This window comes from Perissodus microlepis, chromosome 6 (assembly GCF_051167445.1).
Source record: "Perissodus microlepis isolate ML-2025 ecotype Zambia chromosome 6, ASM5116744v1, whole genome shotgun sequence".
In the NCBI taxonomy this organism is placed as follows: domain Eukaryota; kingdom Metazoa; phylum Chordata; class Actinopteri; order Cichliformes; family Cichlidae; genus Perissodus; species Perissodus microlepis.
Window position 1 is genome coordinate 12,692,267 of NC_140466.1, and position 27,272 is coordinate 12,719,538.

Here is a 27,272-nt window from a genome sequence, read left to right on the forward strand (position 1 = left end):
AAGTACTTTAGGGAATGCTAGTCAAAATCCCAAAATGAAAAACATAACCACAGCCCAGTAGAACTTGTGGTATGAGTATGTCAACTCACTCTTGAAAGGCTGCTTGACTTACATGAAGTGAAGCCTTATGTAAGTCTAGGGATAATAAATATCTCTAAAGCCAGAGAAGCCACCACATTTTATCTATAACATACATATAGTTTACACAGTAGTCCCTGTAATGTGATCCTAGTCTGATCTCAGCCGCTACATCCCATTTGCCATCCATGTCAACAGCCTTGTCCAGCATAAGTGTGCTAGCAGATGAAACGTTTTTATAGTTAGAGTACACAAAATAATGGGCAATGTTAGCTGTAATTCTCATTAAGCCTAAATCAAGTCACTGGAAGCTGTTAATACATTTCTGTAATAACCATGCCATTCAATACAATTCCACAGCTGATTTAGCAGCAATTCACTACATTCTGAGTTTAAATTACACTTGATGCACATGTGATGTGATGTTGCATGGCATGGTTTATATCAGAAAAAAACTGAAACCTCATACATTGCCTGGAGTTGCAAAGACATACTCTACTGAAAGCCAACACTGTGTCATATTCAATCACATCTTTCACTCACTCACTTCAATGAAGGCAGAATTTGGAAGTAAAACCACTTTTATGTGTCTATGTGACTCGAGTAATGCTTTTTAGCGTTCAAAACATGACAAGCATGACTAGAACACAACCACCACTGAAAGGATGAAAACGCAGAAAAAAAAAATCATGCTGTGATAAAGAACCTAAACCAAACTTTCCAAAAATATTTTTCTCATTTTATTTTTTGTATTTGAGTAACAATGACATTACATCTGTATCACCTTCTTTAAATTATTATTAGCAACTCACATGACATGATGTCTTGCTGCAGAGTCAGTGCGTCTGTCTATATTGCTTCACACCCTTCACTCGCAGACCGAAAATAAACTAGGTGACCGGCATCCATCCTACCCTGGATACCACATATGTGACTGGTTTAATGGTTTGTGGGTGACAGATCATCATTGCTGGATCCTGTGGCCACTAGCTCCCCAGTCTGCCAATCATTTGCCTCCAAAGAGCATCCACACAGAGAGCATGTCTTCTTCCACTGTTGGGATTGTTTCTGAGTGACAAGCATAACAAAAATACATCTACTTTCATCCACAGAGTCTATATTGATCCATTGTTGGCAAACAGGCAGAAAATAAAGGGACAAAGTTAAGTATTTTACTGTCTGTGATGCGTCTGATTTTTGAGTGACACAGTGAGTAACAAGTGACAAAATATGTCTGGTTTCATCCATCACCCATCCATTTCTGTCCTTCTTTTCTGCCCAATCTTTGTTTCTGCCATTTTTTTTTTCAACCCTGTCCGAGACATTTCTTTGTCCTCCACTGGTGGCATAACAAAATAAAGAGAAGAGGATAAGAAAACAGAATAATGTATAACGATGCATAAATTATTTGTGAGCAGACATTTAGTAGTAATGGCATGCTATGTAACTGCATAGCCAGTGTACTTTCAACATGTTACACATCTGTACTACAACATAACAAAAATAGTGCGTGACAGTGGCTATCTTGAATGACAAGTGACTGTTGATATGGCTGAAATCCCATGCCTACTACGTGGTCACTTGTCTGCCTGGAACTGATATGACCTGAATATCAAACAGAGTGGAAAATATTACTGGCTTCACTGCTGACAGACAAGTTATAGTAGATGCTTGTGTGCTGCTGTCCATGTTAATATCCGGATGCATTATTTGTCTCTGCACATGTCCTTCGTCTTGTGTTATGGGTAGATGAGAGCCCACCTAAACTGACAACAGTCTGTGTGTCCGGTTCACGTCTATGGTTACAATAATGGTATGGTACAATAATGTTATTTTAAATAAGAGCAGGTGGCAGTAAAAACAAATTAACATAAATCAGTTTATGCAGGTTAAACCTTAGTACAAAATTGTAAAAGTTGTTAGATTTTGTCTGTGTAAGTTTTTAGTCATTCAGGTCATGGTAGTCTAAGGAGCCTGAAAAGAAAGCCACTGAACTTCTTTAAGTTTTTTGATCTAAGAGGCCTCTTCGGGTCTAAAACCAAAATGTGGAGAGTCCCAGGTATTAATTGATGGTGCACATGATTAACAGTGGATCAATGACTCCTAAGGGACAACCCCCACTAGTCTTTAAACACCTGAGACTCTCCACCTTGTGGTTTTAGAACTAAATAAGCCTCTTGGATGAGAAGTGGAATATCTTCCAAAACCTTTGAAAAGTCCAGTCGCTAGCTCAGCTGCTACATTTCTAATACACACCTGAAATGTAACTCCTTTGTATCTGTAATAGTTTATGTGGGGATATAAAAACATCCTTTCTTGAGCACTGAGTGAAATTAGGTGCTGAGTTTATAGGATGTAAGTCTATTTATTATTAAACATGTATATAGCAGCCACCAGTGAAACTGTGTGCTTTTGCACATCTCAAGTGTTTAGTGTATGTCTAAGTATGCCTCTAGATGATACAACAGTGCAGCAGATTGCAGCAGTGTGATATATAAATATACTGATAGAGAAATGTGTGCATTTGTGTAAGGGCAGAACGCATAGCACTCACGTTTGTCTATCCATTTTTCTATCCACTTAGGGTCAAGAGGGGCCAATTTACAGTCCTGACATGTCTGTGAGAGTAAGCCAGAAAACCTAAACTAGATGGAACAGGCACAGGAAGAACATGCAAACTGCAAGTAGAAAGGCCCCAGATCAAGCGGTTCAAACCTTGACCTTTCTTGCAGTGAGGTGATAATGCTAACTACTGCATCACCTTGCTGCTTCAGCAATGATATGTATTACATTCAGTATGTGAATTTAAGTGTCAGTGAGCAGATGGATGTGTGCAAATTTCCTACATGACTTGTAAAATCTTCTTTGTAAGTGAGACTAAGTGAGTGTGCTTGTTTGTGGTTGTGTGTAGCCTTTAGCCCATAGCCAAAAACTCTTTGTTTGTATGCTGTCAGTCACTGCAGACTGCCACTGGGTAAACAATGCGCAAGAGAGATAAATTGGGAGAGATGCAGAAACATGTGGCAGGAAGGAAGTAAAGATGAAAGGAAACAGGGAGATACACACATGGGAAAAAAGAGGAAGAAAAACTGAGACACAAAGGAAGTTGGAGACAGAGAGAACTGGAGGCAGAGAAAGACAGTTTTTTTTCTGTATATGTCTGAAATAAAGATACAATACAATACAATATAATACAAAGAAAGGGCATTAGTGGCAGAGAGTGCACTAGCAAAAGTGTCGAGAGAGAGACAGAAAAAGTGAGGAGGGTTTCTCAAGGGTGTGCACTCTGTACATTATAAATGATGACTCATGTGCACTGAAGCCATACACACAGAGACGTATATAAATGTAGCATCACCTTGGTGATATAACATTCTTTTCCCAAGGTCTACTTGTCACTTTACAAGTAGTGTAAAGGTGCCGCATGCCCTGTAGAAGAAAGCACTGATAGAAAATGTAAAATTAAATAATATAAACCAGATTAAATAAATCATTACAGATCGTATGAATATAAAGTAGTTTAAATCTATGATGATTTCAGAGAACTGATCTGATGTTCCTAATTTTTTTTTTTGTCCTTCATAAAAAGTCAGAATTCACACAGAATTTATACCTGGATTAAAATAAAGTGAACCAGAAAAGGTGCAATATTAAAGAGTAGGAACGGCAATTTTAGGAAAAGCGTTCAGTGCAGCGTAGCCTTAGTATTTTTGTGAGAATAAATCCAATGAAACTGATAGTAGGACTCCCTAAGTGCTCCCTATGTCTTACTGATTTGTCTATTAAGTTAGTAGACCTTTTCATGAATCACTACCAGTTCCATAGGTGCAGTTGGAAAAAAGGTTGTGACATAAACTCATTTCCACCGGGGAAAGTAAACTGTAATCTTATCATAAGACTCTAAAAAAAATTAGAGAGGCAATTCTTGAAATAGCTTAAGCCCAGCTTCAGCTGGATTCATTGGTCTTTATGACTCGATTTTATGCTTTGTACATTCAGATTTTATTTTATACCAGTGCAATAAAAAGGAATATATGTGTAAAGACCAATCCCTTGTTGACAACAAATATCAGATGACAATTAAACAAATTCAGCAGAATGAGTAAATCTTCTGTAACACTGTCTTAGTGGATGTTGAGAAGACATCCAGCCATTGGATGGTGGTGGTGGTGGTGGTGGGGGCGTCTCTCTCAGTGTGATTGTAAAATAAAATTGTGCCAACATGCAATTTTAGTCTTACAGGCAGTGGGTGGTTCAATCCAGCCTGCAGTCAGTTCATGACAATGAAGCACAAAACAACCAGAAAGACCTTTGTAGCAATAATGAGGATGGTTTTTGCAGAAGTGACAAGAGAGGACATGTCTTCTTTTTCATCCTTTGTCATTGTATTTCTCTCATTTACAGACTTGCACAAGTTCACATAAACATGCTGACTGACTGATGGCTCTTATCAACATACCTTAGCCAGAAGTTCGAGCTACGCCTAACCTTTACATGTTCAATTAACCTACAGTAATTTGTACTGTCTATGTCTGTGTGTACGTAAAAAACAAAACAAAAATGTTCCCTTTGATTTAATGGGGGAAATACACAACTATAAACCTGTCAGAACCCATCATATTCACAATAACTTGCTGGGTTGAATGGCAATTAGTTTACAGAGAAACAGTCCCACAAAGTTCAAGGATTTCCCTTGTTTCTTCATAGAAAAGTACTTATTGTCACATCCCATCTGTCAGTAGTTTGTTTATCATCTCTGAAAACACAGTGGTTCCAAATTCTTTAACTCCATCAATCTGTCTGCAGTTTGTCATATAATATCTAACATTAAAACCTTCAGCTGTTCCCTCAATATAATTAAAACTAAATTCCTATTTTGGCATTACTGGAATTGTGCAAATCATCGAAACCTCATGGTAACTGGCTGTGTTCCAGAATCATTCACAAATGCAGTTGTCCAAACACTTGGACGACAGATCCTTCACTGTTGAATACAGATCAATCTCTAAATCCCATTTTCCTTCTAAACTCCTGAAGAAGAAAGAGGTCCTGTTCTCAGCTGCTTTTCATCATGGTTAAAGCTGGTTTCAAAGCTCTTCACAGTGCAGAGTGTGCATTACAGGGAGTAAGTAATGACCTCCTACTAGCTGTTGACTTAGCTCTGTCTTCTTATTCTTAAATACATGTGCAGACCACTTTACTGTAGATTCAATCTTAGGTTAAATCAGGGTAGGGGTTTCCAGTTCTGCCGCAGCTTGGTGTTCCACATTTGTCAAACAGGTAATTTGGTAATTTGTCCTTATCTTCAACAGCAATTTTCTTGGCTCCTTTACACCTTAATACAGTTAAAACAGTCGTCCTCTTTTGTATATATATGCTTTCATTATTTGATATAATTTAAAAGCACATTGTTTCTTTTAACTGCTCTGTGGAAAACTTCTCTGATGCACATAAAATTCAGTAGGAGATCAAATACTTATTCTCCCACTCTATGTGGTATCTTGATTTTTTTTTTTTTGCTAGCATGTTTGAAAATTCTGCCTGACAATTGAAAAAAAAGATTTATTTTAATATTTGTACAACTTTCTGATTAGTGTGATTACTGCAAACACTGTACAAGAAATTGTAACAGAAATACTGAATTAATGTGCAGTAAATGCTTAAAATGGATGCTGAGCAAAAATATTCAGCCTTGCAGGGTTAGCTGAATGTTTTGCCAGACTGAGCAGGATTGCTTTTTTTTTTCTTTTTTAGCTCTGGTGCTGTGACTTCCCTAAAAGGCACATAATACAGATTGATGACACCAAAGTTTATAGAGCAGGTCATGACTTCTGCAGCGTAACATCCCTCTTTTCCTGTCACTCTTCGCTGGCTACTGAAGAATGGCTGAGAAAATAAAACGATACCAAGACAATTCATATTCAAATGCCCTACAAAGAACTATGTGGCCAACAGAGTTATCTATTTGCTACTCCTATGTGCCAAAAATCAATCATTCATTAGATTTACTGCCAAATTTATCTTAATTCGTATCTTACATTGTTTATTGTTTTTAGAGTTCTTCTCACATACTGATAGCATTCAATTGTGACACTGTCTGTAATTACAATAAACAGGTGTTTGACATGTACAAACTAAACAGAAGGTGTAGTCCAGATTGTTGGAGCATAAACATCTGCAAATGGAGACTGAATTTGGCAGGATGCTGTATTAGTACAAACGAACGTTTCCCAGCTCATGCAGAACCACTGTTACTTTGCTGATCTTTTGCTAAACTTAATATTTAAAATATCGTATAAGAAATCAAGGGGTTTCTCAGGCTATTCAACCACATGCCGAGGAGATTTGAAGGAACATTAAATCCCCTTAAGGATTACAGGGCTGTTATATACAGTTTACTTGAGCACACTTGAGTCAGTTCCAGTAGGAACTCTAGTGATAAGTGTTAGAGTGTTCACTAAGTAACAGCTGAAAAAAAATTGCCTATGTGGAAATGCAAAAAACTGCAGTTCCTCTAATGTCTGGACTGACTCCAAAAGAGATTCAGTTCCCATAAACTGTAAAAATTCCCAGATTAAGCTATGAAATTCAGGTGGTGAGAATCAATCTAATGCCTGAATCAATCAAGGTTTTAGCAAGGGGATTTTGTTTTAATTAATGTGAATTAGAACTAATTATTAAGTATATCTGTGTCTATTGGTTGCACCCATACTAAGCGCTGCTTTCTATTGTTCAAAAATAGTCATTTCTGGCTAAAAAAAAAATCAACACGGTGACTGGCCTTTGCAATATTTCTAAAGCTGCTACTTTGTTTGTTAGTTTATGTCAGTCTTCTTTTTTGGTTTTTATTTTTTTTCTGTTATGCTTCTTCAATCAGAAAATTACTTTACCCCTGTCCCTCTCTATCTGACATAAAAGAAACAAATATGATGGCAGTAAATGTCAGAAAGATTCTCCTTCCTTTCTCTAAGGGGAAAAAAATGGTAAGTTTCTCCCTGTTGGATGTCAGAGGAATGTCTTTTTATCATCTTTATCTGTCAAATGAGAATTTCTGGTGTCTAAGCTGACTTCTAAATGGCACAGAATGTACTCTTTGACACATTTTGTCTTGTTTTGCAACAAAGTCAAAGTGGCACAGGCCATTTAGGAGTTGAACCTTGCTGTTAACTTTGCTGTTTCAAAGAGGCTCGACTGTGTATACATCACTAGCTGGTCAGGATGTACAATCCCATTGCAACATTACCTTGTGTGGATTGTTCCTCTAGAACCTAGCAAAGCGAACATGATTTTAACAATATAAGAAAGTCAAGCAAATCTTTTTTCTGAAATCCAAGCTAATAAGTACTAAACAATAAATCAAACCTAAAGTATTTAAAATGCAGAATTAAGAGTGATTTAACATTCAGCTGAAACAGGGGACAACAAGTACACATACAATTCAGCAACAAGTTTCAACAAAGCACTACACATTTCGCTTCAACAAATAAACGGAATAAATGACTTTGGCTTGATTTTCAACCAGCAGTGTATGCTTCAGGTCAAACTTACCTAGGAGCAGGTTTATTCAGTATAAACTAACTGGATAATGGACTTAAAATGGCTTTTGTGTTTGAAAATTCCCCCAAACATGGCTGCTTCAATCTTATGAGAGGAACCTGTAATTTGTATATGTATAGTTACAGTATATCAAATAGAATTTTATATAATTTATTACTTTAAGAGATGGAGGAAATTATACCTTATTATCAGCCAAGAGTAACATTTCCTGGAACACCGCTCACATATTTATGGGCAACATAAAGAAATTAGGCTGCATCACAAGCTCTTTGAAATGGTCTGAAGAAATGTCCAACAAGCAATTTTTTTTGCCATAAAAATATATCACCACCACTGCTGCTCAAGTTGACCCTTATCCTTCTTTTTGTTGTACATCATCCTTAACTTTGATTTTCATGACAAAATTTTATGACTACTGTAGGCTACTGTAGCATTGGTTCATTTTTTCTGTTACAACTGATTGCCACACTATTGGAGAGAAAACTTTTGAACAGCATGAGGACTGCATACATGTTTATTGTTCTGTCAGCTATTTGTGTGATATTATTAATATTACAAAGCACCTTGACTAATTTTCTACACCACTACACAGAAATTCTTCTTCCACTGAGGTGAAATTTTGAGCTCTTCCAACTAGCCGTGCTTCAGTAGTATGATTAGCAGCTTGAGGCAATTGTTGTTGTGATTTGGCACTATATGATAAAAAAAATTAATTGAATTACTGATCATGTTTATGTTGATCATGAGAGCGGGTGGCTAGTTTTAGCCATCTCTGATGACTGAGTACAGCTGTTATAACTCATTCTCATTATCTTGTTTCGTGACAAGATGAAAGAAACTAACTCTGTTTCCATGAGGTAGCAGTGGGGAGCTGAAAACACTAGAACAGACTGTTCCATCCATCCATCCATCCATCCATTCGCTTCCGCTTATCCTTTTCAGGGTCGCGGGGGGCGCTGGAGCCTATCCCAGCTGTCATAGGGCGAGAGGCGGGGTACACCCTGGACAGGTCGCCAGTCTGTCGCAGGGCCAACACACAGGGACAGGCAACCATTCACACTCACATTCACTCACACATTCACACCTAGTGGTAATTTGGATTAACAGACTGTTCCCCAGTGAGATATTAAAAATAAATGAATAAATAAAGACTATTTAATAAGTTTGATTATATGTCCCATTAAACTTTAAAGAAGTCCTTTTAGCCCCTAATAACTTTTTTGTTTTAATGTCTTTACATTGCTTTGTAACCTTTTGTATTGCATTAATATTGTTAGAGCAACTTTTTTTTGTCTGTAACAATATGAAACTAAAATCAGCCATAACAGAAAATGAATGAGAGATGAATGTGCTCTTGTGTTTTCATTGGATTCGCCTTCATGACTATGGATAAACTCTGAATAGGGGTATAATGCAGAGAATTCTCAGCAGAGAGTTATTCAGTAACTGCCAATATATTGTTCATGACAAAGACAAAACAATAGTGATTCCCTTGTTAAAAACACGAGCAGCTCCGATGTAAACAGTTCTTTTTAACTCGATCTCATGCATCCAGTATCATAGAAAACAATTTGTAAAGGCATATTTAACTTCGTAATATAGTGTAGACTGTTTTATCCAAGCAGGTGGCAAATTTGTCCCAAGAACTAATCATTCATAGTTTGCTGTGTTTCATTAAGTGCTATGCCCTTCAGTGGTTAATCATGTTTTGAAATGTATTTTTTTTAAATAATTACTTACCACACATTATAGGTGGCATCCCATCAACAAATTCCGGTTATATAATGCCAATGGCATTGTTGCAATAGCTCACACTGAGCAATATCATTACATGAGAATAATTCTCTCTTACAGCCAGGCAGGGCCTTCTGCGATTCTTACCCTGTATTGGTGTGTCCTGCCTTAGGTGCCACTTTTTCCAGTACAGCTGACTCTACATAGCAATTAACCAGAGAACTTAAGGCCAGAGAAAGGAGAATCCTTTTTGGTTTTCAGCTAGTGAGCTGTGTGTTATGGCTGCTTACTCTTGGTCTGTGGAGATGTGTGTTTGTTTCGGTTATCTATCCTTTTTGACTTACTTTTCAGTTTAGTGACCAACTCCTGGGTTTTGGGTTTTGTTTCTTTTTTCATAAAGGTGATAGTGGCCTGCTCATCTCTTTCAGTTTAATTAACAATAAAAATATTAGTAAACCATTTTCTTAAATCTGTGATGAATATGACCTATTAACATCTTAAAAACTGTAGTCATATAAAAAAGAAAAAAAACATAAGTTTGATTGTATGCAGTGTTGAGAAAAAATAAGTACACCACATGCAGCCTGTAAGATCACCTTTAACAGAAATAACTTGAAGTAATCATTTTTTGTATGACTTTATCAGTCTTTTTTTTTTTTCATTTTTCTTGCTTTGCTTCAGTTCATTGAAATCTGTGGGAATTTGTTCATGTACATCTCTCTTAAGGTCCCTTCAAAGCAATTCAGCTGGGTTAAAGTCCCGACTTTGACAGAGCCATTGCAACGCCTTGATCCCTTTTGATCACCCCTTAGTCACTTAGATGTAGATTTCCTGGTGTGCTTTGGATCATTGTCCTGTTGCAGGATCCAGTTTCTGCCAAGCTTAAGGTGTTGAACAGATGGCTTCACATTTGACTAGAATTCTTTGGGACAAAGAGGAGTTCATGGAAGATTCAGTGAGTGCAACATGCTCAGATTCTATGGCTGTAACAACATGGCCATGTGATCATCACTCCACCACTGTACTCGACAACTCTTTGGAGGTGTTTCTGCTGAAGTGATTTTTCCCCAAACATGGCACTGTGCATTATAGCCAAAAATAATCGAATCCACTTTTATAAAGGTGGTAACTAGGGCAGGGGACTGAACCAAATCACAACAACAGTTGTCTCAAGGTGCTTTATATGGTAAGGTAAAGACCCTACAGTAATACAAGGAAAACAGAGAAACCCCAACAATCACATGCCCCCCTATGAGCAAGCGCTTTGGCGACAATGGGGAGGAAAAACTCCCTTTTAACAGGAAGAAACCTCCAGCAGAACCGGGCTCAGGGAGGGGCGGCCATCTGCCACGACTGGTTGGGGTGAGTGGATGAAGACAGGACAAAGACATGCTGTAGAGAGGAAGAGATTGATAATGACTAATAATTACATGCGGAGATGTTTATAAAGATACAGTGAATGAAAAAGGTGACTGAAGAATAAAACATAAGTCATGCAACAAGTTAAACCCATCCATCCATCCATCCATCCATTCGCTTCCGCTTATCCTTTTCAGGGTTGCGGGGGACGCTGGAGCCTATCACAGCTGTCATAGGGCGAGAGGCGGGGTACACCCTGGACAGGTCACCAGTCTGTCGCAGGGCTAACACACAGGGACAGACAACCATTCGCGCTCACATTCACTCCCGCATTCACACCTATGGGCAATTTAGATTTTTCAATTAACATATCCCCACTAAGTTAAACCCAAACAAAAAAATAGGGCAATGGCAGCAATGAAGGTGGTCTCAGGTATGGTTAAACTTTTCAAAACTTAAACCACACCTGAGTGACCAGCTTTAGATTTTGCATTTGTAACACAAATTTAAAGCTTGTCACAGTGGCACATCAAACCTTTGAAAACCTCATCATCATGCAAAATATATCTCAAAGCTCAAAAGCTATGTTTAATAGCCTGAATGCCAACTGATTGGACCTGCAGCTAACTTTATTACACCTGTCACCAGTGATGATGATGAAACTTAAAAGATTGTTCACATCTAGTTGGATAAGTTGTCCATGGGTAAAACAGGGCTTTTAAACGCTAGCATTATTAACACTGGCTTCTTCATTTTGCTGTTTACAGTCAACAAAAATGTTATATGGGATAGCATATCCAAAACCATAATATGTAACTAGAGTCAATAATAGTCTAACATTAGTATTCGATACTGCAGTATATCACAGTGACAAGGATGTCAACATCATGTACATTGTCAGACAATGACTGGGGCAGCTCAGTGTGATGTAAAACTATTAAACAAATAACAACATGTTTCAAATGAGAAGTCAGCATACTGTTGCCATGTTTAAGGGTGGAACAAGATCGTAAATATTTTACTCTATATGATACCGTGAATCTACTCCTGGGTGTTACGAGAGAGAGGGTTTAGCCATTCAAAGAAAAGAGCACTTACAAAGTCAAACGTATGCTAATTGATAATGATCTGCCATCCCCTAGCTACTAAATAGGCATTAATATTTCAACTGCTGCAACAAAGGAAATTTCTGTATATCGAATATGGAATTTTAAAATGTATTTAAATTATCATCTTATTATTTTATTTGATTATTTAGAAGCAAAACGTTATCAATCACAGACATGGTGAATATTGAGAAGCTTTGATTAAAAATATATTTTTTTAACCCAACAGTGTTTAAGTAGAAGACATCTGAACTTCTTCTTGACTGAACTACTAGGATGCTTCCTCGGTTCTAACTGGCTCAAAGTTAGTAAAATTCTTTCAAGAATAAAACTAATTCAAAGCTTGTTACTATCCAACACTTTAATGATTCAAAGTGTAAATGGTGGTGAAAAAATGTGTTGTTAACAGTCAGATGTCTGGTTGAGACATTCTTTTCTTTGACATGCTTGGCTTCTTTCTCACTTCTCTCTCCTTTGTCCAAAATGTCCACACTGCTGCCCTCGGAGGAGTTCCCCTTATCTTTTAGATGCAGGTGGGCTTCTGAGTAGTAAACTGAAGAGCACAATCTCCTGTGTTGTACCATGCACTTGTAGTTATTTAGACTCCCTATAGGTCTATCTACCTCCCCTTGCATTGGACTGCATAGACAACATTGTGTTTGGGTTTTCTATCCTTGGGGTGAACCTTTTTTTTTTGTCAAAGTGTTGTTGGGTCTGAAGTGAAGCCGGATGTTGTGTTGGGAACAAATCTTTTGGCACTCAAGCCTGGTATACCTCAAAAGTATGTTTTGTTCTTTTTTTATTGAGGGGGTGGTGTCTTTCTTTCACTTTTCTAATTCTATGCACATAATGAAGGCTCTGTTGGGAGAACCACATTAATACCTGTGTGTACTGCTTTTCTTTCCTTCTGCAGGGGCAGGGAAATGCCTTGATTTTCTAAGGTTTTGATAACCACCAGCTCATGCTGAAGTAGTTGGAAGGCATCGAAAGCAGGTTGGTCCGAGTGTGCAGTTCAGTAAACCCTAATCATGAGTCTTCTGTTTTCACTAGCACAGATAAGAAAATTGAGATTGTTTTTCTTTACTTTAATGTATTTCATATATTTGCTGATATTTTTTACGTTGTGTACATGTTAGCTGGTATGCAAATTAAAGGAAAGGTGGGACACACAAACTACTCTACGGTTCTGTTAGGAAAATGTTGTAATAAATAAAGACTAATCAAGAGAACCACATAATCACAATAATCAAACATTTGGTGGAGACTATTGTTTGTAGTGTTTAATACTTTGTTTCTACTGTGGACAACATTGTCATGTTAAAGGCCGTGTGTCTGTCTATTTATTTGATTTACACAGTAGCCAATATGATACTACTTCCCCAGTAAAAATTAATTTCCCACAGTGTGAAAACACAATAATGGCAATAATTTGCTAGTCATCAGCAATGATCTATCAAGGGTGCTGCATTTGCGAGTGTGTATTTCTGTGTGAGCAAGACAAAAGGAGCACAGAGGAAATTGACTACAGAACCAGTTCAAATCAAATGCTTTGAAATCTTCGCACCGGGTTTGTTCCGCTGATACAATAGATGCAATCAGATCACTTTTATAACTTTTCCTCTTCCCCTCATAATTTCCTCTTATAATGTAACTTCATCTACTTTTCTCTCCTCAACCACCAATTATCATTTGTTCTTTTCACTTGCCCGTTCTGTATCTTTTGATATCATCTTCTGGCTCCCTGTGTCCTCATTTTCATTCCTCAGTTTCCCTTTTCAACAATTTTGATTTATTTTTATTGTGTTTTAAATATAAACCCTCGTTGCATATTTTCTTCTTCCACTTTTGTCTTCTACCAGAAGAGGGCATCTCACAAAGAATATAAAACACTCTCCAATCGTCTTCTTTGTAGAGGTGGAAAAACAGGAGGAGGACTGAAAAAAAAATCACTGATCTATTTTGATCCCCGCTGTTTTCAGGCAGGAAGTCTGGCAATCTGTCCTATATAGAAACACACACACACACACACACACACTGACAGATTTCCCACAAAGACCGTAGACTTTTGAGCTTCCAAAGACAATAACGTAAATGGAGAGAAAGGCAGCCAGGGATATGGATAAAAGACAAGTAAAGATTAAGCATGAAAGAAAAAGATGGGAATCAGGAGCCCCGGAAAAAGGAGGGAGGAAAGGAGTAGCAGGAGGGGTGTTTGCAATGAGTTACGGCTGAGTAAGGTATTTTGGGCAAGAGGAGAAATGACGAAATAACAGACAGCAAAAGTACATAAACATTATGACCACAGGTGATAACTGTTTTTTAATTTGCACAGCTTTAACCTATTATAAAATGGTTTTCTATTTACACATATAAATGAAATGATGGCAGTGTACTATTGACATTAAAGATCACCATTTTATGATGAGTGCTTAGTGACACCCTGGTCAGATATTATTTTATAAGTCAGTGTATAATATGTTTGCCAAGTGTGAAAAATGTGAGACCTAGAGCAAGTATAAGCGCCCATGAAATGCACCAGAATATGAGTTTGGATGTTCATTTTGCTTATGGTTAGCATCTCATGTCATTTTTTTGTGCTAATGAGTTGAGGTTCAGCCTCGCTTAATGGACTATATACATGATTTATGGTTAACAATGATGTTAACTGCGATGATTTTTGAACAGGTTACTGGTCAAAATTGTATTTGTATTAATATTCTAACTTTACACGCTTCATGGTTGCAATAATTTTCTTTTTTTAACCTACACATTTTATGTTCTTAGTTACTGTGTCTAATCTCTGCAGTATAAATTTTAGATGATCAGAAGAAATGATAGAAATGGATAGGCAAATCACAATCATTATGATTGGTGGCCAATGAGAACTGGTTTAATTTAATTTGAGATGTGAGATTTTAATGTAAAGGAATAGTTTCACTTTGGTTTCTAAATAAATTGATAACACCTTAATACACTTCAGCAGATGTGATATAAATTTGGTCTAACTAGCTTGACACTTCAGGCACATTTTAGGTCATTCAACACTCCGAAATGACTGAATGGTTAGGGTAAGAGTCATGGATAGAGGGTCCTTAGTTGGCACTACATGGAGTGAGATGCTTAGCAAAACCAAAAAATCTCCCTGGAGAACCTCTGCCAGGTTTTTACTGTTGCAGCCTTCAGTTGCTGCTTGTTTATGAGTCTCTCTGCATTCAGTTTTGTATTTAATAATTGAAAGGCATGCTCTGTTGCACAAACTTCAGTTTACTGACTTATCCATTAAGGAATATCTCATTTCTTTACCTTGGGAAACTCTTGGGTTGCATCTACAGTAGGATTTGGTCATTATCCATTTGCACTGTGAAGTGTTGTCTGATCAGGTCTGAACCCTGTACAACTCAGATACTCATACTGCTACTTCTATCAGCACTCACATCATCATAAACACCAGTAACCTGGTTCGACTGGTACCTATACAAGTCCATGCCATAACACTGCCTCCAACATGTTTGACAAATATTATGGTATACTTGAGATCATGCTCAATTTTTCCCTTTTACATATTTTTTTTCTTCTCATGATTCTGGTACATGTTAATCTTGGTTTCATCTGAGCAAAGAAAAACATTTTTAGAACAGCCTCTTTTAAAAGTTTTCTGGATAAGTCTAAGCTAGTCTTCCTGTTCTTGAGGGCGAACAGTTTTTCACCTTGCTGTAAAGCTTCTGCATTTATATTCCTGGAGGCTTTTCGTTGCAGACCTTGACAATGATACATCAACCTACTCAGAAGTGTTCTTGACTTGCTTAGATGTTATTGTTTTTTTCAACTTGAATATAATTCTGTCACCATGTGCTTCACCAAACAAATAATGCAAACAAACAAGGTACCATGACTGAAAAGAAGCTCACATCCTAGTTCTCTTAGAAAAAGAAAAGAAGAAAGGGAAAAAGAAAGTTAAAAAAGATTACTAATCATTTAAACTTGCCAGAAAGTCAAACCTTTTTTTTTCAAAGATCATTCTAAGTCACCTTATTGCGCAAGAACAAAGAGAGAAATCAAAGTACATCATGAATAAGAAATCATACAGGGTGAGAGATGAAAGAAATATCAAAATACAGAATGAGAACGTGTGTTAACTTGTGCATTGATTTTAGTAATCCAGAAGTCCACACTTTGATCCTCCACCAGCACCACTGAGAGTACAAATGCAGAAAAGGTTCATATTAACTAAGGAATAAAATAGTACATTTGAAAGTACAAACTTTGTTGTCCAGACTTTGATCACTGGAGAACAAATATGGTAGATGATAGTGATGACCATGCACTTTAAAATACTATATTGTTTTTAGGATTAGCACTGAACATGAAAATGTTAAAAAAAACCAAAAAAAAACCCAAAAACAAATACAAGCTTGGAAACCTAGATCATAAAATCCTCTTTTCCCTGGTGTACTCTGGTAATCAGTTCTGACCATGTTTGATCGACACATATATTAGTGCCCAATATTAGTGAGAATATTCAGTGCTGGAAATGTTTTGACAGACACGCACACTACCAGTCAAAAGTTTGGACACACCATTTCATTTAATGTTTTTTCTTTAGTTTCATGACTATTTAAATTTTTTACAATTTTACTAAATTGTAGATTCTCACTGAAGGCACCAAAACTATGAATGACCACATATGGGATTATGTAGTGAACAAAAACGTGTTAAATAACTCAAAACATGTATTATATTTTAGATTCTTCAAAATAGCCATCCTTTGCTTTGATTACTGCTTTGCACACTCTTGGCATTCCCTCGATGAGCTTCATGAGGCAGTCACCTGAAATGGTTTTCCCAGAGATGCTGAGCACTTGTTGTCTCTTTTGCCTTCACTCTGCGGTCCATCTCATCCCAAAGCATCTCAGTTGGGTTTAGATCAGGTGACTGTGGAGGTCCGGGCCAAATAGCCCTTACACAGACTGGAGGTGTGTTTTGGGACATTATCCTGTTGAAAAATAAATGATGGTCCAACTAAATGCAAAGCTGAGGGGATGACACGTCACTGCAGGATGCTGCGGTAGGCCTGCTGGTTCAGTGTGCCTTCAATTTTAGATAAATCCCCAACAGTGTCACGAGAGAAGCACCCCCACATCATCACACCCCCTCCTCCATGCTTCACAGTGGGAGCCATGCATGTAAAGACCATCCGTTCACCTTTTCTGTGTCACACAAAGACACTACAAGTGGAACCAAAGATCTCAGATTGTGACTCTGACCAAAGCACAGATTTTCACTGGTCTGTCCATTCCTTCTATTTCTTGGCCCACACAACTCTCATCTGCTTGTTGCTTTTGTGGTTTCTTAGCAGCTACTTGACCATAAAGACCTGATTGAACAGTTAATGTAAAGACGCATCTGCTACTGCAACTGTGGCATTCATCTGGGCTCTAATCTGAGGTGCTGTTAACTTGTGATTTCTGAAGCTGGCGGACCTCTGCACAACACAACTGATTGTCCCAACCCCATTAAGAAGGCAAGAAATTCCACATATGAACCCTGAAAAGGCCCTGTGACGTGAAAAACATTTCAGGTGACTACATCATGAAGCTCTCCGAGAGAAGGCCAAAGCGAAGGGTGGCTTTGCTACATAATTCCATATAACTTGCTTGCATAAATTCCCCTCTTGGCCCTGCAGGCTGTCTATCCTTCAAGCTCGGGTTGTCTGCCAGAGGCCTGGGAGCTTAAGGGTCTTGTGCAGTATCTTTGCTGTTCCTAGTACTGCGCTCTTCTGGACAGAGATCTCAGATATTGTTGCTGGGATCTACTGGAGCCACTCACCTAACTTGGAAGTCACTGCACCTAGTCCTCCATATTGTGTGTGTGTGTGTGTGTGAGAGAGAGAGAGAGAGAGAGAGAGAGAGAGAGAGAGAGAGAGAGAGAGAGAGACTTTTTTTGGTTTTGTGGTAGGAGATTTTGGTTACACCATAACTCATACAGCATTATTATACCTGACTGAGCTGAATACGCTGACACGCTGTATTTATCTGCTTTCTTATACTTGATATCTTGTAATTGGCTCTATTCTTATTTATAACCCTATTTTTCCTTTGCTGTATCTCATTTGCCGCTGCAATGATCCAATTTCCCCTTGGGGATTTTCAAAGTTTCATCTCCTCTAGAAATCATTTAATGCACAATGGAACAGAGAATGCATCTGTTCAGTCTATGTGGAATACATCTGACACCAATTCATGATAGCTCTCGCTACAAGGCCATACCAGTTATATCACATCTGTATATTTTCTACTAATGGATAAATAAGACATATGATGGTTCAACTAAGGAATTTAATGCAAAGTTTCAGCTGAAGTTTAGCTCCCTTCCAGGTACACTCAGTCTTAGTACGTTTACTTCATATGGTCATCTGTTTCCCTTTAAATAAATATTATTTTCATTGAAAGTAGAGATCTCTCTGTCTATTTATATATATATTTTATATCAAGTTTAAAACATGATACATATTTCAACTGTTCTTTCTCTGTTTGTTTTTTAACTTCTCTGCTTTTACTCAGATGGGAATTTTAAATCTGGGAGTAGAATCAGAGTAACAGCTGTACGACAGCAGTGCCACAGTCACAGTGAGTGCCTGTTTGAAAGTGAGTGTTGGTTAGCATCTTTACAGAACTTCAGTTTGGAGACCAATACAACATGCCCAGGCATGCCTATGCATTTCTGCAATAATTATCAACACAATGTAAAAGAAAAAGATTCAGTTTAAAATGTTCTCAGCCATTTTATCCTTTTATATTTGACTGCTGCCTGTTTGCAATGCCAAATTTAAAAATACTCTTTCATCTCTCAATAATCAAGGTAAGGGAAAATTTTCATGTGAAAATGTCTGACTTTTGTAAAAATGACTAGTAAAAATGTTCACAATAAATGTAGGGATTGTAGTTTATTTTTCAAATTTCCATGTGATGTTAAAAATACAAACATCTAAGCAAACAACCTAGGATGTCAGCATAAATGTTAACAGCAAACCTCTATTTCCCTGAAGATGCATACACACAAACAAATGTGCCATTTCAGAGTATCTCCATCGAACACACACACAAACGCGCACACGCAAACAAAGTCCATTAACATGAGTGTGTGTTCATTATTTATCATTGTTTATATCTTTGGTTGGATGCCAGCTAAGAGAACAAGGCTAAAACTGCTGACTGTTGGGTAATTTGCTTTCACACACTTACACACTAAATTGAACAATCTGGTTTCTTTGTTCAAGCACTCACTGAATTTACAGAGCTGGACAGAAAACAAAGAGGTCTCCTGTGATTATGTCTGCATATTCGTTGTTGGGTGTTTTTTTTTTATTATTTTAAATATTGCTACTGGAAATATCAGGACTAAACTGCTGACTGATTCACATTTATACATTACATAAACACGCAGAAACTCCATGGTTGTCTTACAGAGCCAAAAATACTCTTGGGTCTATGCATAAAAATACACATCACAGTGATTCAATGTTATATTTCTTGTCTCTCTCTAAGTTTAAACTTAAAATGTTGCTGACTCTATAAAAAGATGTCTTTGTTCTGTCCAAAGTGGTAATCAAGGAGATTCTCCTTCTTTTCCTCCCCCTCTCCCTGGTGCTGTGCATTCTTTGTTGGAGTGGTTTTCTCAGAAAATTGTCTGTCAAACTGTGTAGCGACAGTGCTTCGATGAGCTTGATGAGCTTCAATATTCTGTGTTCACAGTTGCTCACAGTGCTCATGGAATCTCACCACTTGTATTATAAGCTTCATTTATCAGTGCAACATTGGAATATTAAAACCACCTGTCTAATATTGTGCAGCCCCCCGATTATTGCAAATGAAGTGGTATTTACATAATGTCTGGCACCAGGATGTTAGGAGGTGATCACTGAGGTCATGTAGGTTGCAGGGATCGGGTCACGGTGGACTGGTCTTGATCTGTTGTACCCTGGGAATACTTGATCAAATTAGGATCTGGCAAGTTTTTGTTTATTGCATGAGGTGACACTGACCTGCTGAGGCATCACAAAATCAAATAGAGTTTTGCAACATTGTGTTGTACCTTAAATTGGACATTTCAACCATTTTGTTTATTAAATGGCTAGAAATGACAGAAAAATGTACAGTATCCTTCGAAGTAAGTTATCTGTGAGAATAAATCACACTTACGTTAGTCTTCCAAATCTTCCAAAAGGCCTACTTTGAGCAAAAGAAACAATATAATTTGTTTAGCTCGCTCTTCTCTCTTTACCACACTAATCACTTTTTTACAGTAATTTTTATTGACATAAAATTCACTTCAAATGGGAAAAATATCAAACCTTACTTATATTTCTTTCATGTAAGAATGTGCACAGTATGTGAGTTTGGGTGTTTACTGGCCATTCGAGAGATTAACATCAGATATGTCAGCAGTCTGATGGATATGTCACATTAACTCTATTTTTTGTTTGTGTGTGGGGGTGTTTGTGACACCAGAAGACAAGGTATTTCATGCTAGACTCTTCCATTACCTGAGGTCAGCACTGTTACCGACAAAGCGAGAAAAATGTGTGCATGCATGTGTGTCTGTATGTGTGTGAGCAATAAACTGCACAGTGCAGGTGTGAAGAGCCACGATGACAGTGGCTGGTCTAAACCAGGAGCTGAGTACAGCTGGTCTGGGGCTCATGGGAGTTCACTCTAACCTCCCAAACACAGGAGGGTCCTAACAACCTAAAGCCTTACCTGATTTAAATTTACCATTCACGGTCAACTGTTTGGGCATGTCCAGACAGGTGCCTACCTAGCTGCTATTTTTAGATCTCTCTGTGTACTGTGTGTGTACTGTGATTGCAGAAAAGAAGCAACTTCTGGTTCCTACTAAGTCGACTTTTTGTGTGGAAGTTACATTCAAATAGTTTTAAGCAGTTTTCTCTTATAGAGTCCACAGTTTCCAAAGCTAAAGGCAGTGCCTCGGGTAAGGAGGGAGACCAGGAGAGTGCTCATTATATTCTTCACCATTTGCTGGGTTGTGCATCATGAAGTGGTCTCCTAGGGTGAGACTAGACTTAGGGAAAACATTCAGTGTAAACGATATTAACTGTGGTGCATGCCAGCATACCATCTTGAGCTACCTGAGAGAACATTTAAAAATACAGGAGGTTTTTGGTCATAAACACATTCTTCACCCATCATATGTCTCCTAGTGAATTCATCCTCTGTCCCAAAAAAAGTAACTCAAGTTGAGGGACCATGATTTTGTCAAAATGGAGGAGGTCCAGTACCCAGACACAAGTCTTATGAGGCATGAGGAGATTTTCATTAAAAGAACTTAAGAGATATAAAAATAGCATCCACACAGAAAATTGTTCAGAGGTGTGGAAGATGATGACCCTGAATTTCATACACATATATATATATATGTGTGTGTGTGTATATATATATATATATATATATGTATGTGTATATGTGTGTGTATGTGTGTATGTGTATATGTGTGTGTATGTGTGTATGTCTACATAGATAGATAGATATCTATATATATCTATATCTATATATCTATATATATAGATATAGATATATATGCCACACTTTAACAGCCACACATCAAGCTTCACACACTTGTCTTTGTCAGCCCATCATCCACTCCCTTCCATTTCATGAGATGGTGAAATACACACCTCTCCAAGTCCCAAAGGACCCCAGAGTCTGCCAATAGGAGACCGAGGCTGAGAATGGATGATGGGACGATATTTAAACGACACAAACACATACTTCCTCCTTTCACTCCCTCTCCTTCCTTTTCCCGTCTTCTTCGATACATCATTCACCATCTCCTCTGCTTGCCTCTCTCACTCAAACCTCCCTTTGTTTCCATCGCTCGTCTCTCTTTACCACACTAATCACTCAGATTAGTTTTTTTTCCTTTGGTAAAGAAATTAAGCTTTCAATATCAAGTCTAGTATGAAACACACACACACACGCACATCTGATCAACATAAACTGCAATGCAGCTGTGACAGCAAAGACCAATCCATCCACTAATTGAGATCATGTGCCTATTGCCCTGTTTGCCTGAAGGAAATGACAAACACTCTGCTAAACAGCACTGACTAAAAGCTTCAGACAGAGAATGCTTTCCACTCTTTCTCGTCCCTTTAATCTAATTTGGCATAGAACAACACATCTTTATTTACATATAAGCACTGGTACCTCATTTTCAATGAGGTAAGTCAAATTTTCCTTTAGTTGAAGTAGTTGAAGTAAACATTTTGAAATAATTTGCCAATAATAAAGATTTTTTTAGATAAAAAAATGAAGGCATAAACATTTAAAGGACCCAATGCTTACTGCACATCAGATCTTCTGAAACTGTCTTGCATCTCAGTAACTCATTGTGGAGATGTGAGCATCAAACATGATTGGTTAAACATTTTTCTTGGTAGGCAGCTAGTATACATATCTTGAAAATGAAAGAAATCTCAAGTCAATGAAGACGCTTGCTCAAATCTTTACACTGGAATTCATGCTGAAACAGTGTACAGCGCACATTCATGAAAGGGTGACGTTAAGGCCCAAAATCTCAACTTAGTTTTGTAGTGAGTATTCACATACAAAGAAAAGACGGAATGCAGATAGAATACTGAAGTCGGGGCATCGACATTTGATTATATCGCATCATATAAGACTTTATAAACTAATTTCCCAAGTCTGACTATGTTAGATCCACTTCAAAGAAAGTTTCAGTAACACCCATGAACAGTCGTCAACTCTGGCAAAAACAGCAGCACTTACTGAAAACTCACGATATCCTCAACAACCCAACTCAGTATCACCATCATCAAAGAGTAAATAAACATTTACACTCTGCACTGTGCATGGTGATAATAAAGGTAAGCAGAGGAGTAATTAATTCAGATGAATGCCACCCAGAGCATTTGTGGTGACTAGGAGGTAAAAATATAAATTACTGCAAAATATCTTATTGACACAGGCCCATTTTTTAATTCCTGATTCATTGCTAAGTATTGATATTCAAGTATGTTAAAATGTAGTATGTACAAAAATGCTTTTATCCAAAAGACAGTATTAGAAACTTTCAGCCACAGGCCTTTAAGGAGAAATGTGGAGTGCCTGGCTGGGATCTTGGTGGGTTTCAGGGGGTTAAAGTAAATTGGCTGAGTTTACAGCAAAATTAAGCCATTAACGGGAGTCACGTCAGCCCAGACAACGACAATCAAAGCTGATGACCCTGACCTGTAGTCATTGCTGTCTTTGTCCGTCTGTTCCCTTAGTTTTATGAGATACATGAGCTAGAATTGTTTTGGCCTCTTTTATACCCTGTTGTATTTTTTGTCTCAAACTATTTATGTAGCTATAACCACATTGCTAATTAATGATGGCGATTTTTATAGATCTTCCAATTGTTGTTTTAAAACCTTTTGTGACACTGCTGAGAAGTACCACAAGAATACGATTTTATTTTATGACCCCACTGATTGGCAGCCAATCAGGACTTAAAAACAATAAAAGCCCACTGCACTCACTGCCAGTAAAAGTTTTATCAGCATAAAAGCTGTGTGTGTGTGTGAGTGTGTGTGTATGAATGCTGAAGCACACTGCAGACCTCTGACAGTTTTATAGTTATTCATAGACTATTTATCACTTCGGTGTGGTGAAAGAATAAAGCTTCTGCACAAAGTTACACACAAATGTTTCAACTCAGGAGTTTCAACCACACTATAAAAACGAATTCTGCTGTTTTAACATACACACTTAGTAAAACTGGACAATGGTTTTGTAAGGCCAAAGTTGAAATGCAATTCTCAGTGTTGCAAAATCGCATCTGATTTATGGCTTAATGTTGTAGCAGAAGTATTTTAATAATTTACGCACATATTAAAAGAGGTCATTATGGAAACACACAAGGCAGCACATTACAAATTACATTATGCTTAGCCAAAAAGAATAAGCAGGTAAAAAAGAAAACACTCACTCTACACAGTGCACACTCTAAGACACACACATGCACACAAACACACCACGCTCAAGTCCAGACAGGAATTAGGCAGGCTGATTGGTGAGTGACAACTGAAATTGAATTTCTCTGCTGTGAAGGCCCAAAGGACTCAGGGGAGAACATAAACACAATCACATGTGGGTATCGGTACACACAAGCATGAAAAGGCACACACACATCAGACATACACACACGTCAGCATGAACAATTGCTGAATAATTGCTGGCGCACACACAAATACACGCACATATTCTTTCTCCCTCAGCTTCGCTTTCTCTCTTGTTCTCTTTCTCTTGAACAAATACAAACACACACACACACACATATAAACTTATATCCCCACCAGTCCCTGCTCTCCAATTTACTGCCAAAGCTGTCTCTTCAAAAGCAAATCTCTTTTTTTTTCTCTTCCCAAAACATCACAATGGCAATCACATCTGGCAGCTCCAAACAAAACAACAAGTTTGAGAAAGGCCATCATTATACTGTGGCCAGTTAGCTGTGATTTGAATTGTGATGATGAAAATGACAATCACTGGGCCACACATGATGCCAACTCCCACTAGCCAAATTTGGAAGAGAAATTTAGGAATCATGAAGGGAAATTTAGTTGTGCATTGGTGTTTCTGAGCTTGTAAGTTAAAGAGTTTTTATTCTTATGGCATATGCCTTATAAAATAATAGCAGACTTTAAAACTGTGCTTGCAAAATCAGTCAACACAATACACCCCAGAGAATCTTCTGCTAACATCCACTGACAGATACCACAAGATACCTCCAGAGAATCTGTGTCCACGTCTTGATGATTCAGAGCTGTTTGGGTGTAACAAAGGGGACCTATGTAAGAATGAACCAGTGATTTCAAAGTTGTGGCTGAATGGTATATATTAGCTACCTCTGAACTTACTTTGCTGTGATTACAATGATACAGTACAGGCACATTATTTACATGATGAAAATAGTGTTGTTGTTTTTTTACTTCTTTAGCAAAGATTCAATAATTTATCACAAACATTTGATTTTAATGGAATTTTTAAAGCCATTGTATTTGAATTGCTCACTAATACAGTAACTGCACTAAATGCAGCTTTTTTTTTGGAATACAATGGAAGCTCTCTGGTAAGCACAGCATGAACACTTTTAAAGTACACTTTGTGCCAGATTGCAGCTAAATTACTAAAAACTCATATTGCCAAATTTCTCTGCTGACAGACTTAATTTGTCACACAGCTGTGCTCCAGTAAATATAAATACCCATCTTCAAGTAAGCAAAGAACTATGATGGAGAATTGCATCACTTATAAATTCAGTCTTTTTCTATTTAGCTATTCGCACCATGATTTGAGGTCTAAATCACGCACTGCGCATTTTTAAGCAATATACTTGATGGTTGCATTTTTCTGTAAACAAGTTATAGTCATCAAGAAAAAGGGTGCTGCATGATCATGTTGCTGCTTATTTTTTCAATTATTCATTTCTTTAATAAACTAACAAACTACTCCTCTCAGATAAGTCGATCCATATCTCTGGACCAGCTGAAGACTCAGAGCTGGCTGTTAGAAGGAAAATTAGTAAATCATAAGAAATTCCAAAAATATATTCAGATTTTTCCAGTGAGCAACAATCCTCTCCTGGAATTTTTAGGAGGCGATGTAGAAATTCTACACTATACACTCTTTTATGCACTATAATGTTTTTTTTGGAGGAAATTAGTAAGCGCCCGAGGTCTTCTGCTTCAAAACTGCAGTCAATACTAATACTTCACAGTCTAAACTTTAACTTTGCTCTGCTCCAACTGTGATCTCATCTGTTGATCTCTATCTCTAAACCAACTGAAGAAACAGGCTTAAAGCTGGCTGCTGGCAGGGAAATCATACAGCTATTACACTGGCACTTCATAGTCTAAATTGCTAACTGTAACTTTCCTCTGCTCCAGTTGCTACCACCCTTTTTTTTTATTCTGAGTACATTCCCACCATTGCTTGCTTTCTCTTTCTCCATAGGTCAATCACAAACTTACTATACTTTTCTGTGAAAGAAAAGTGCAGCAGCCAGCAGTGGGTTAACAAGTAACAAGTTGATATGTCTTCTTTCTGACACGAGATTCATGTTTACTGTGACAGTTTTAAAAAGATAAAATAATATAATACTGTGTATAAGGTGTGTTGCTCCATTTCCTGTTATTTATTTAAACAGATCCTAATGTGGTATACAGTCACTATGTTTTAGTCTGGATGCTAGATAAACCTATGTCTGATTTATTTATCTATCACAGATATAAGTAACTTATTTCCCATATTACATTTGTGTCTTCTTGACTTAGCGTTTCGCTTATTGCTTTTTGCTAAAATCTGACCTGAACTGATCCAAAACAATTCAGTTTCTGCTACTTTCAGGCTGGAATGTGTTAGTGTATACTTTGGTAACAAGTTTTGCACCAGTGACTGAATGTCAGACTGTATGTCAGCTCATCCACCACCCACCTCCCCCTCCATGAGACACTGAAATAGCCATGCTTCCAGGCCCTGAAGAATCGTCCATTTAAAATAGAAAAATTAATTATTGTCTTTCTGCAGCAGCAAAAACAACATCATGTGTATCATATGCATCATTCATAGACATAGCTGATAATTGGTGCCACATATAAACAATACATAACATAGATTGGCTTTTAGTACAATTAACCACCTGAGTCCAGTTTACTGACATAGCTTACTTAGCACCCACCTATCACATAACACAGTCACACCTCTAATAGGCAGTTTGAACCAACTACTTTTTTACAAGACTATAAATGTATTTATTTTGATATATAGAATTCTTTGAGGATTGTCTGTGAAAAGTATGTGTATCTGCCTCTGTTTTTTCACACAACCGCATGGCCTATGCCATATCTTCATCTCTTTTATGCTTCTTGCTTGCTGTGTCTTCCCTGAGGCATTTACCCATCCACCTCTCGGACCCTTTTTCTCCATCTTAATATTCTGAAGTTGCTTACTGAAACATAAGGCATTATGTGGAAAGACTTTACTAGAGGTTTACAGGGGTCAAATCCTGCCTCATTCACATTCTACTACCACAGTGTAGTTTCTTAGGCCCCGGGGCAATAATGGATATTGCATGTGTGTATGATGTAAGCCTTAGAAAGTGTTTACAAAGCAGGACACAAGCCTTGGTGTGTATATATTAACAGGATTAATAAAACACACACAAAATAAGGACATAGTTAAAATTACAGTGATGATGGAACAGAGGAGCAAAGTCTAATACCACCTATACTGAATACACAATGAAGAAAAACAGGTTTGGGGATGAGCCTTCAATGTCTGGGTTGATTCTACTGGATCACTTTATTGTGTCCTCCCACAGTGAACATGAATCTAGAGTTTATAGTTTCAATGTCAGCCA

The 27,272-nt window shown here is 37.6% G+C and overlaps 1 protein-coding gene across 4 annotated transcripts in view; it reads right to left on the reverse strand.

Moving 5' to 3' along the window:
- LOC146385236 (zeta-sarcoglycan-like) overlaps positions 1-27,272 on the reverse strand; it is a 362,624-nt gene that overhangs the window by 137,132 nt on the left and 198,220 nt on the right. The gene's annotated exons all lie outside the window — the stretch shown is intronic.